General features: G+C 41.7%; 1 protein-coding gene across 1 annotated transcript in view; it reads right to left on the reverse strand.

Annotated features, from left to right (window-relative positions):
- The window catches only part of LOC126272458 (lachesin-like), a 940,748-nt gene extending 926,988 nt beyond the window's left edge, over positions 1–13,760 (reverse strand). Inside the window, exon 1 of the mRNA XM_049975336.1 lies at positions 13,642–13,760. The gene's annotated coding sequence lies outside the window, so the exon portion shown is untranslated. The remainder of the gene's footprint in view (positions 1–13,641) is intronic.
- Positions 13,761–14,034: the final 274 nt, after the last annotated feature.

The raw sequence follows: 14,034 nt of genomic DNA on the forward strand, positions 1-14,034 counted from the left end.
TTCCAGAGGACAGTCCAATGCGTAGGACTCATTTTGTCACAACAAGAATTCAGGCCAACACGGCAACATATTGCAGCAGTTTAGAAACTTCTTGCTTCCAGATCAATTGCTTCCGAAAATTCATTTCAAATTTAGGCTACCTAAGCGAACAGCCTCACAGAATGTCACAATTAGGAGCAAAGTGGTTTTTAACAATGAATTCAAATGTGGTCTTCGAAGCTAAAACAAAGATTAGTGGATACCAAGTGTCTCACTACAAATGATACAAGTAAAATGTTAGCTGATGCTTCAGAAGACGTAGTCGGTGCACTCTTGTTATATAGAAAACATGATTTCGAAAGGCTAAAACTCTGACTGAGGAATTACACTCAAATTCAAAAGGACGCTCTTGCTATTACCGTTGCTATGAAAGCGTTTCGTAAGTACATTTACGGCCGAAGATTCATTGTGCTGACGGATCAAATGCCATTAGTGGGTATATTACTATTACGAAATAGTTTTCAAGTCCACAGCTCAGAACGCGAACGCAGACTTGCTGCCACGACAGTCAGTACAACAGGATGAAAAATTTCCTTCTCCAGCTAATCTATGTCAAGACAAGGTTGAAAATAATTTTCTGAATGTCAGTTTGATAGTATAAAAGGCCGTCAAATGAGAACGTGACAAAAAGTGAGCAAAATGTTTATTATTTAAAAATTAATCGCCAGAACTGTTAATACATTCATCCATATGTAAGACAAGTCCTGAAGAAAGAGATTCGTGACCGCCGATTTGCTTTCTACGAAAAGGTGCTAGCCTGAGTACAATCGTGGTGCCATATTCAACTGCAAACATTTTTCAATGAAGGTGTTGACTGTCTTGTCTCATATACGGGTAAGTATTTTAACCATTATGGATATTATTTTTGAGACAATACACAAATCACATAATTTTTTCTATTTGTCTAGTTTTCAACTGACTGGATGTGGTGAACAAAAATGAAATAATAGTTTCAATCGGAGTGTCATTTGGATACAATATTTATCACGCAACGTAAGATTGAATCATACAAGCACATAAGACATGTTTTTACTCTCTACCGAAGGAATCATTCTTGATCATTCAGAATCAGAAAAGACAGGTGTGGTGATTCCCACACATTGGTAGAATGCACTGCTATTGGAAAAGCATAGATAAAAACAAAGAAGTGATGCGGACTACCTGATAGTTAAGCCAGAAACGCCATTCAGTTTCCTTGCAATAACGTTTTCTGTTGCGACGAGTATCAGAACACTGGTCACGTCTACGCTTCGACTACGCTGGACTACTTTCGGAAGCAATTACCTGATTGTCATAGACGTATTTTCAAAATTACCGATTTTGTTAGAAATATCATCCGTAACTACTATAAAAACTATCACAGGATTGTCACGGCTTTTCTCAGGCGATGGGTTGCCGAAATCGGAAGTTAAGGACAGTGGCATTCAGTTTGTGTGAATCAATTGGCATGTCGTATTTCGAAAGGACTCCATTTCATCCGAAAGCCAACGGATTAGCTGGAAGAGTCGAAAAGACATTCTAGTCTCACATGACAAACGTCGCTCGGCAGTACATTAGGGATACTGCATGTCGATTTTTGTTTCTCATCACAGTCAACATGATACAAAATTACCAGCGGAAAATTGCATTGACGACCTAACCGTGCGCAAATGTCTATTCTTAAGCCACTCCTACATCACAGACCGAGCATCGATGACAGTAAGCCGGCCGGTGGGTCCGTGCGGTTCTAGGCACTTCAGTCTCAAACCGCGTGACCGCTACGGTCGCAGGTCCATATCCTGCCTCGGGCATGGATGTGTGTGATGTCCCAGGTTAAATAGGTTAAAATAGTTCTAAGTTCTAGGAGACTGATGACCACAGATGTTAAGTCCCATAGTGCTCAAAGCCACTTGAACAATTTTTTTTTATGACAGTGACAAAATGTTTCAAATGGCTCTGAGCATTATGGGACTTAACCTCTGGGGTCATCAGTCCCCTAGAACTTAGAACTACTTAAACCTAACCAACTTAAGGACATCACACACATCTATGCCCGAGGCAGTGGTCACGGAGTTCCAGATTGTAGCGCCTAGAACCTCTCGGCCAACCCGGCCGGCGATGACAGTGACAGTCGAGACGTAAGTTGTTCAGTTATCGGGTACTTATAATCATATACAGACGTGGAAAGAATTCTTGTGCACCAGTCCAAATGACACAACAGCCCGGGAAATCAATGTAAGTGTTTGTAACGGTGCGACAACGCGACAAAAATCAAATGAAACTGTAACGTGTGGCTTCGCATATAGACAGAACACCTAGGCAGTTTTATATTACTGGCTCATGCGGGTAGCATGCAAATAGCTGTCTTGGAAACCTGCTGCTGCAGCCAGTGGCCACCACTGGCACTGGGACACAGCTGCAGCGAATTAACGGCGCCCACGTGAGGTGGACGTTGCGACTCACCGACAGACAAAGACATGGGAACTGACGTGCCAGTCTACCTTGTCAGATCACCCTCTCTATCAAGTTTTGGGTACCACAGGGAAACGGTATGGGCACTGACATCAGAGAACCTGCCAAACCACGCACCTCGGAGACACTGAAGCTTGAAGCTAATCTTCATCAGCTTCTCCCCACCCCTCACATTCCCCTCCACCTCCAGGAGGGTGATGCTGCGTTCAAAAGTAGGCACGGAACAAACCCGTACACATAGAGGCCACCACAGGGTAACGTCTCCCTCAATGTGTCACAACACAGTTATGGGAAGATGCCACAGACGCACCCGTAACACTGTCTATGCTGTGTTTTTGCTATATGTCACTAAAGTAGTTCTATCCACCCACAAATAGTTGGGACGCAACACCATAAAGGGGGACTATGTCTTGCTTACACCTGACGCAAATAATCCTCAAACGATCATTTGTCCTCTAGTCACGGATATAAACGGATGCGCAGCTCCATTCACTCAGTCCCAGTACCATTAACAGTGTCCCAGTATCTCATCGTTCGCCCAGGAAGAGTCTCCGTTTCCGTGAATCAAGACGAAAGCGCCTGGACATCCTACTACACTGCGCAATAAAAGTAATGGATCAATTTTTCGAAACTCCGTACCTGTCTCCCATTCCGACGAAGAAGTGTAATATTTAACTAAAATGTTCCTCGGTAACTGTGGATAAGCGTGGCGCCCAGCGACGTCACCCTCGGGATCAGCGACGCTTCAAACAGCGAGATATCGGCGAATTCGAGAAAAAGGCCACAGCTTAGAAACCCATGTGAGATCTAAGGTGGGTTAATTATGTCACATTGGTACCAAATTTCACCGCAGTTCTTTTACACCATTACAGAGGAACGTTGCGGAAACCTTAAAGTCCCAACATTAAGTAAAAAAGAAGTATATTGCAACAGCCTGTACAAATACCCAAGTTGGGGCCGCCACCCGTTTGTCATTTTTGGCGCTCTTTTAATATAACTTTAAGAAAGATAGTTCTAGTCTAATAAATAATGTGCAATGAGTGTACAATTGTGGTAAAACAAAAGAAGAAACAAATACAGGTTGAACCATATCAACAACAAACATTAGACTAAGGTTTCTCTTGTATGTCATGTTTTTGGAATGGCGTATTGTGGCCGTCACATTGAAAGTACTAAACCCAGTGACAGACTAATGTGGCGCAGGGAGGTCGAGTTAATAATGATGTATAAGTAGGAACTTAGGCAGTAATTGGGTGCATCCATTTGTGCTTTACTGAACTGAGTGACGACAGATGATACGTATGTTAAAAATGAGAAGAATGCAGTCAGCTGTAATTTCATCTCCATTGTATTGGCTACTCGTTTCAGCGTTACAATAGGAATCATCAGGCCCTCTGTACCAGATACTGGCTGAATATCCTTAATGACAACAGTACGTATATCATAAACGAAAATAACCGAACTTCACACTAGCTCTTGCTGACACAGCATTTGCACACGACATCACCTCTAATGCAACACTACACTGTTTTCATTGAAAAAATTGAGCTGCTATATGGTATAGAAAATATGATGGTAGCGTGTTGTCAAGCTGAATTCGTCAGCCAATAAATTACATACGAAATTAGAATTAACGGTGTTTTGACATTTTGTAAGCCATCTCCTCTCTCTCCTCTTCTGGCTGACACTACGTAAGTAATTTAAATTGACACTAGTAACTATTTCGTTCGTATTTTACAACCTGATCGCGTTTTGTTTATTGCCTACACTGGCTTCGACACTTCAGAATTTCAGTAGCCGACGACTCTTCCTAGCCAATGGTTGCTTCAGAGTACAGCAGGAGAGTGACCATCTCCTCAAGGGCCATACTCCAGGACTTATATCGGCGACAAAGTTTTCAGTCCACATTTCTTAGCTTGCTTTGTATACACATATTTCATTTAGTAAACGTTAGTGTACACCCTTATCGATGAGCTATGGAGGTTAGTGAACATGATATTACCTTGTGTTGACAGTCCAGTGTCTTCTACAAATTCGAGTTTCACGCAATTAGCGACAACTGGAAACATATTGACTCTTATCGAGGAACTGCGTAAGTCTTCAGAAAATGCCGTCATAAGCGAGTATAAGCATATTTTTGTAATTTTCCAAATATTGGTTTCAGTGAGACAGATTTAAAAATCTAATTTTTGAAAGTTATGAAGGTATATATTCCATTTGCTTTTCTCTATCTTGATCAGTATAGAGTGCTGCCTTCGTAAACAATAAAATTTACAAAATGAGGTTACTTCTGCCATCTTCGCACAGCAGCTTTACGTACTACATCATATACACGAATGGCATTGACATTTTTATGTGCCGAATCGTACGTGGCTACATACTGAAGGCCCCAGGAAACTTAGTGTGAAATGTACTTAAAAAGTGAAGTATGAACTTCAGATCGAGCCATGCTATGAATATAAATACTTAAGTATTTGTTTACTTGGAAGAAATTTGTTCAGTTTCAACAATGAATTAATTCTACAAAACGTAAGGAAGAAATGAAAAGCACCACTTTGCTTTTGTTCTACAGTATTAAGCGCTTTTCCGCTTACAAGGCCATCTTCAGACGTTTACTGAGTATTATCACCAAAGAAACTAAGTAAACGTCTGGGGATTACCTTGTAAGCCGAAAACCAGTTAACACAATAAAAGTAATACTGTAGAAAAAAAGCCAACTGGTGCTTTTCATTTATTATAATGTTGTTCTACTATGAGCTGACGGAAGATTCAGTTAAGAAAGAACTTAAAGAGCAGGTTACGCATTATGATGGTAAGCTAAGTAATATTGACCACATTTCAAAATGACACATTGGTCGTGGCGCCATTGTAGAAGCACTGTGTGAACGTCCTCATCCTTGAAAAATTTCGTCCCCTTCTCCACCCATGAAGTTCTTTCAAGTTATCGAAAAGGTGGAAATCGCATGGTGCCAATTCTGGACTTCCCCATCAGCATCACCGACACCAGTGCTGCGTTGGTATAATTGTTGGGGGTATTTCACTAATGCCTGACTCGACATTTTATTGGGTCCATGTACCACCAGAATTGTACGGTGGTTCTGTGGGCAATTTAGACTTTTCCCCACAAGAATAGTACTGCCTCTTAAATGATTATGTACGTTTCCAGTCTCTCAGTATGACGCATATTTTATCTAAGCTGCAGCAAAATTGTGTCTGCAGGACATGTGCAACATATGTTGTCTTTTGCAATGTGCCACTCTTTTTGCGCAATGATTTTAATGTGGGACGACATGTGTAACTCGTTCTCTGAAGTCTGTGCTTAGTAATTCAGTACTGACTTAAGAAGCAGTTTGAATCAGCATGGCCTACACAGGATGTAAAGTTCGATACACTCCCGAGATATTACCGGGCGTATCCTGAGGAACAAATTGAGTATTGGAACCGACGTCCGGAGTTGTCGTCTCACGATTGCGGAGGACCAAAATGGCTCAAATGGCTGTGAGGACTATGGGGCATAACATCTATGGTCATGAGTCCCCTAGAACTTAGAACTACTTAAACCTAACTAACCTAAGGATATCACACAATACCCAGTCATCACGAGGTACAGAAAAGCCTTACTCCGCCGAGAATCGAACCCGGGGCCCGGGTGCGGGAAGCGAGAACGCTACCGCACGACCATGAGCTGCGGACTGCGGAGGACACTTCCAATCAAAACCAGAATATGGATTTCAACTCGAAGGTCAAGAAAGCTTCTTATCACGACGATATTGTGAATGGCACCTATCCCAGCACTATTAGGGTGGACACCTGACAGCCATACAGCGGAATTCTCGACTGAGATTCACCTCGTTGAACTTTAGTATACGTGATGTGATGTGGCTGGGACACGGCTGTTACCCCGGCCACCAGTAACAATGGTGGTGTTGGATCTGAATCACTTAATACTGGAGTCTAATAAGGGCTCGGCCGCAAAGGTGGTCTTGCGCAAAACACTGGTTGCGAGGGGCTGCCACCTGCTTTACGCCATGTGGATCTTATCCTTCCTCGGAAACTGCCTAGTTCGGAAACATTGACGGCTGTTTGTTTTTACTCTGCACTAAGAACTTACCTTTATAACGACGCCGTTGTCGCGCTTGCTATTATAAGTTGCCGTGAATATCATTGTCCTCTAGAACAGGCCCGATTCCAATACTGGGTCGTAATTTCGCGTCCTTTTATTTATGTAACGAGCTTATCTTTACGCTTTACACTCTTAGTATTGTTCTATTGTGAAAATTTCACCGCAGTTAGTTTGGCATTGCTGTAACAATTGACTTGGTGGTCGTCTTTTAATGTCTTCATTTTACTCAAAGAACTGATATTCCTTCGTCAACTCTTTCCGTTTTTCTACTGTGGAAATTACAATTAAGCTAATATGAAACTTTTGTAAATACCGTTCGCTGTATGCCAAAACCAAATAAATAAAAAAGAAATTATCGTCGAACTGCGCTTCAGAACCTCAAAGCTACAGTGGGCATCTCCTGTCACTATGCCACCCCTTACCAGCAAGAATGAGGCTGTAGGCTTATGTCTCTCAGCTATTACGGCATACCTTCCCTGCACTATTGTGGAGTAGGGAGGACATGTTTTACACCATATAATATCAGCACCACAGATAGGTACTACTTAAAATCTGCAAGTGTGAGCATGACTGCTGGCGAAGGGAGGGAGGGGGGGAGGGCGAGTGGGGGAGGGGGGAGGGGAGTGCTGGTGATAGGTGTGGACGAAAGGACTTCAGACACTCTATGCAACTATGTACAACACTTTTTTTTTAAATGGTCGGCAAAATCAAACTGGATCTGAAAATGCACCTTAAGTTAAGCAACCAACTTGCGACACCCACACCAATTCCCATAATGTCAGCAGAGCTGCCTATCTTAAGGTGCATGCTATATTTTCAGATCCAGTTTCATTTTGTCCACCACGATTTTCATTTGCTGCATCAATACCAAAGTGATTTGTGGCGCAAATTCACCCTCTTAAACTAAAGTTTTGTGAGATTGTTCGTGTAATGCCTCTGTGGTCTTCAGGCCGACAACTGATTTGATGCATCTCTATGTTGTAGTATATCCCGAGGAATCATCTTAATCAGTGCATAGTTCCTGCAACCTACATCCATTCTAACCTGTCTGCTGTATTCGAGCGTCGCTCGCTCTCTAATATGTGTACCACCAGTATCAAACTGACGGGCGCGCGTGGTTACCACACGGTCCTGGGCGCCTTGGCACTGTTTGTGCGGCTCCCTCCGTCGGAGGTTCGAGTCCTCCCTCGGGCACGGGTGTGTGTGTTGTCCTTAGCGTAAGTTGAAGTTAGATTAACTATTGTGTAAGTCTAGGGACCGCTGACATCAGCAGTTTGGTCCTGTAGGAACTTATCACAAATTTCCAAAATTTTCAAACTGACTATTTCTTGATGCCCGAGGAATTGTCTTATCAAGCAATCTCTTATGTTAGTGAAGTTCAGCCATAATTTTTTTTATTCCCCTCCTTGTTAGTACCCCTTCCAGTTATTCAATCTTCAACATTCTATAGCTGCACTTGTGAAAAGTTTCAGTTCTCTTCTTTTCCGAATTGTCTATCAGCCACGTATCACTACCGGCCAAAGCTAAGCTCCAGACAGATACCTTCAGGAAATAATAATTAACATCTGAAGTTGTATACAATGTTAGCAAATTTCCCTTTTTCAAAAACGCTGTTTATTGATCCTTACAGTAGAACTACATGTCCATAGACGTTTGCAGTATCAACTGTTTATTAAGACTAAAGAGGACATGAGCTAATCACCTACACTGTGGCCTCTGCACCGACTGAAAATGCAGATGCTCCTCTTCAAGACTCACATTTTAGCTGACTTCTTCACAGATAAGCCTTCGTTGAGGCTGCACCTACGGTACGAGTATCTGTGACGTTGAGGAACGCAAACCGTCCACATGTGGCAAATTGGTGGCATGTATTGGTTGCAGAGGTTGTGGTGGAACAGGAACATTTTGGCATACTTGTATAAAAGACATTGTGATTCTCTCAAAGTTCTCTGAAGATGGTGACTGTTGCAGGCTGCTTACCATCGACAGTATTTCAGGATGTTAAAGAGAGGAGGCTGAAACTCATTTAAAACGCAACACGACACCGTTACTCTTACGAACAACAAGTGAGGGTAGCAAGTATTTATATCGGATAACTGCTCTCCCTCAGAGCTCGCATTGCTTCGGCAACATATACACTCACTGACAGAATAATCACGATGCTCGCCCCTTTAAATGGCCAAACTAAAAGAGTGTTGCGGAAAACATTTTATAATGAAACTGTCTATGAATGGCGTTCGGGAAGTACCATATTCGCTCCAGTAATTTTGTGGAAATCCAAAAAGATATATTCTGGCGTGAGTACTGATTTAATTTTCACATGCTGTCGGAGGTATTGTAAATATATTGAATAAGTCAGCTTTTGGATATATGCAGTGAGAACCTATGTATACTTGCAATGTTTCCTCAACAAATGGAGAAAATTCTTACAAAAATCTGATGCATATGTAAGATAAAAAATACTCAAGAGTTTCAGAACAACGAGGGCATAATATCTACATTCCATGTTCGGTATTTCAAAAACTGTTAACAAAGCAGTTTGTAGAGTTTAGTCGACAGAGATCCATAAAAGAAGAAAATAAAATTGGACAAAGTACAGAGAGTTACAGAATAAGAACAAGTGAGTTGGGATAGTGAAACATGGATAGCGAAATTCTTATTTAGAAGGGCAAAGGCATGATTATAGTTTATCGCTGATGTCCTTTAATGTACGGAAACTAAGGAGGGAAACAGATATAAAAGAAAAGTATCGCCGGCAGTGAGCAGAAAGCACACTGTTATGTTCCAGGGTAAGCAAATTACGACAGGTGACGAGTAGAATGGAGAGCAGCGACTTGTTAAAAACGGAAACTGGAATAGATAGTTAACTAGAAATTACTAAATTCTACAACCTGAATATCGAGTGTATAGAAGGTGTCAGAACTAAGAATGATATCAGAAATCGGTTTTTACAGGGAAAGTAAGTTTTTTTTCAATATCTCTGAAGTTAACAACTGACAATGTCCGATTTGTGAGGACACACTAATGCAATGATCTGAAATACGGACCACTTTAAAATAGGAGAAAACAAGCCGCAAACACGTAAGCCATGTGCTTTGTCGTGTGACTAGGGCCTCCCGTCGGGCAGACCGTTCGCCTGGTGCAAATCCTTCGATTTGACGCCACTTCGGCGACTTGCGCGTCTACGGGGATTAATTGATGATGATTAGAACAACACGACACCCAGTCACTGAGCAGAGAAACTCTCCGACCCAGCCGGGAATCGAACCCGGCCCCTTAGGATTGACATTTTGTCACGCTGTTCACTCAGCTACCATTGGCCGACAGCCATGTGCTCTAAAGATATGAAATGACATGTGTGTGGAAGAATGGACTCGTGTATGGAATATAGAGACAACCTGGTAAAACGTATACATTCCATGAGACACATTTCATAATTTCATAATTGTTATTTGACTGGGTGTACCACTAGCACAAGCATAATAATTGGGAACGGGAAGTAATAAACAGGAAGTAATAAACTTAGTCAGCCCTCATGTGTGACTATGCTACTGCTACGCTGAGCACCACAGCGTGTTAATACGATCTAACAGTCCAATTCGTTGCTTGCTGGAAGGTTGTCCATTACACCCGAGGCACAAAATAAAGTGTACTACAGGGGAAAGGTGTAGAGGCTAAACTAAAAGTGGAATGAATAAAGTAGATTCTGAGGCCTGCTACGTAGATGGATGTGTATATAGAGAAGGAAAAATTAGTACATTGTAACAAATTCAGATTAAATTTATATTTTTCGCTGTTTATGATCAACATTTAGAAGAATCTTGATAAAGCCAAAACTGACACGTAAGTCATTTCATTGTAAGGATACGGTCGATCTGAAACGCAGTACGTCACCCAATGCTAAACGAGAACGATGTCAGAATGCAAAAGGATTGCTTCAAAACGGTCGTGTATCTTTTTTTTTCCGCTTTCTGTGTGATTGTGTGTATGTCTCGTATTGTTTCTTCAAATGGAGATATAGCGCTTTACGAAGAAAAATTCATTTTCATCAATCCTGAAAGGCAGATGTGTGTGTAATTATTTTACAGCAACTGGTATCGGTTTTGCTCTCCCCTTTCCGTTTTATATTGCTTCATAGACTGGACAGAAATAGGATGCCAGCTAATCCACAAAACTAATCTCTTTGATATTAACCGATACGAAGTTCTTGTTTAAAGGAAGTTATAGGTACAAGATGTGAATATGTCGTTGTGATTAGGAAAATTTCGAGAGTGCATCTGATCATCATACTAGAGAAGACACAACAACGAAATTCTATAAAACATAACAGTAAGATTTAACAATACGCATCGAGGTAAGGGTATTTAATAAAAGTGACAAAAGCACAATCCAGGTGGTGGAAATAACATTTTAAGAACAGTCCCACGTTTGTCAATGAGGAACAGGATTATAAACACCAACATAGCGCACCAGTTAAGTAGTTCCTACTTACAAGGAAAGTTTTTACACCTTCAAGCTCACACACAAAAACAAGTTGTAGTAGTAGTAAAGGGACCATTCATAGGAGATGTTAAATGAGTGTGCTCCAGTTCACCTAAAGAGAATAAAAAAAGTTAAAACACGAAATCGAACATGCATCGAAGAGATTCAGGTTAGTTTTAAAATAAATTTTGATGGAAATAGAAGAAGCTCTAATCAGTGATACGTACACACAGCTGTCATTTTAGTAGAATGCATGTGTAATAATTATGTGTAGATGTACTTTATTTCACTTGCAAATTTTTGTTTGGCTTCCTTTTTTTACGTGGGGAGTTTGTAATAGTTGCTGATTTTGGGCTACAGACGCTATCGTCCTGATTTTAACAACGTAGTCATTGGAATATGGCTGATGTTATGTAAAGTGCTGAGGCAGAATGGAGCGTGGGAGAGAGGGAATGGAAATACGAAGCACTAAAATTCAGCAGTTAAAATGGAAACAAAGGCAGAGATGTTACTGTAACAGTGTGAGAGCTTGGTTGAAACCGATTACGGACCCCATTCCTTTACAGCAATGCAATTTATTAATAGCTATAACAGCTGCACTTTATTAATGATAATCGAATATATTTTTTCAGTTGGTCATTTAAAAACCCTTGTGAACCATTAGACACCCGGAAGACGTTGTGGGAAAGTAGTGTAAGCGGTCGAGGTGCGACAGTTCACGAAATAAGTGGTAAATTTGAATATACTATTCTGCTCACAGTCAAAACTCTGGTGGTAACATTAAAATATAAAACAATCAACATGTTCGTACAAAAGGTTTCAGGTAACTCCTACCAGCGATGAAAAAAATTTTTAATAGGAAAGGTACTTCATGAGGTTTTAGCATGCCGAGACCAAATATGATACCGGAAACCTCATATTTCCCATAATTTTATAGAGTTCATAATTGTTATTTGAAAGAAATCTCAATTTTCAAATAAATTTCAGTTTTAATAATGGATGTTACGTTATTTTTAGTTAATAATAAAATGATATTGAAATTTTCGTGGCAATATATATGCTGACTGCTATGACAAGCCCATGTGCCTTCTTTGTCTTGCACGGAAACTTCTTTATCCAAAAAAATCTCTATTGCCAAATTTGCACATTAATTTGGACCTAATGAAAGTTTTGTAAATCCTTACCCAAAAATCGTGAAAGTTCCAAATATCTCTGGGGAAGTTTCACATCTGTCAGAAGCGAAACTGGAATAAGGTTGCAGACGACTCGTGCCATCAATGAAAAAATACATTTTTATTAAACTTTGAACTAAAAATGACTGGGAGAAGGAGACTTACATATCATTCAAGAAATTGTTGCTAAGTTACGAGGTAAAAGAAAAGGACTAACAGTATATTCTTGTTGCAGCCAACACGCTGGAAAAGTCCGAGAAATTGAGCTACTTGATGAGCCCCAACATTAACGTTTTGAACAATCACACTCAATGGTTCCAAAAAAAAATTTGTGATGGCAGTTAAGGCCAAGGAGGCTGCTTTTGTAAAGCCGTAAATGTGATGAAAAGAAGATAACAGGTCAGGGGAACAGTAATACGATAGCCGGATTACTGATGGTCACTTCACAGGAATGTACAATAAGTGATAACCAGACAAAAAAACTCTATTCAATGTCTTAAGAGAAGAGGGAAAGGGAAATGGTGGTCAATGGACACATAATTCCTATGTAATGAAGGAGAATTTTCATTTTTATACGTGCAGAAAAATTACTTTTAATTTCAGTTATTTGTTGTTTGCTGTCTAGTTTATAATGTATTCATCCCTGGTCAGTTCTAGGATTTTTCGGTGACTTGCCTCAGCACTTCTGGTAGCGTTTGTAAATCTAGAAGAACCTCGAAATACACCGTGGTTCGGAGCCCAAGCTAAATTTTAGGCCCTCATATAACTGTCTGGGTCAGCCAGTTCGAACGACTGGAATAAGACAATGGCATATCGTCTCCAGGAGGACCAGCTCTAGGAACCCTCAGTGGTGCCCAATCCAATCTTCAGGGTGATGACAGCTTTGCTTCTAACTAAGTTACATAGTAATGAAACGGTGTGTAATACAAATAAGAATACAGCTATGAATTCATGCTGAAATTCCAATGAGACTGAGCTATTACCTAAGATAAATATTTATTTTTCTTTATTATTACACGAAAATGTTTCATTTACAGGTGTGTCACTCGCAGTCCGGTTGAAATGGTTGATAATAGGATCACTCGTATTTGAATTCGATGTACGCTGCCGGTTCTCGTTTGCAGTTAGTGATACAGTGTCAGGCAACGTGAAAGGAAGTTAGGAATATATTATAATGGTATTAGGTTATCTACGGGGAACGGAGTACATTAATCTCAAATGCTGTCAGTTCACGTCAAAAGGGTGGAGGAATACGACATGAAATCTGCCAAAGTACGACTGCAGTAAGAAGAAAATGCATTTTACACCCGCCTGCACCTGCGAATCGGCAAAGAGCAGCGATCTGCCAGAAGGGAGAGAGAGCAGAGCACGTACCTGGCAGCTGCGTGGCCGGCCGGCGGGCGCGTAGCGTGAGCGTCCGCGCGAGCGAGGAGGGCGTGTTGTCGGGCGGCGGCCGGCGCTACTGTGCGGTGCTGTGGCCGCTGGCGTGGGCCGCGTCGCTGCCGGCAGGAGGTGCGCGCGCGACTGAGGCGCGACGCCCGGCACCGCGCCGCGGAGGCTGCGGACGCACCCTCCCCTCCACGCAGCCACATCAACAAGTAGCCGGCTGCCGCCGCACGCCGCGTGGGCGCAGGACCCGCACGCTGCCGCTGCCGCTGCCGCTGCTGCGGCTCCAGCACCGCCGCCCGCTCACCGACCACGTGCCACCGACTCTCCAGTACTGATGCGACAGCCGATCGGTTCTCACAACCGATTGACGACTCGAAT

This window comes from Schistocerca gregaria, chromosome 5 (assembly GCF_023897955.1).
Source record: "Schistocerca gregaria isolate iqSchGreg1 chromosome 5, iqSchGreg1.2, whole genome shotgun sequence".
Classification (NCBI taxonomy): Eukaryota; Metazoa; Arthropoda; class Insecta; order Orthoptera; family Acrididae; genus Schistocerca; species Schistocerca gregaria.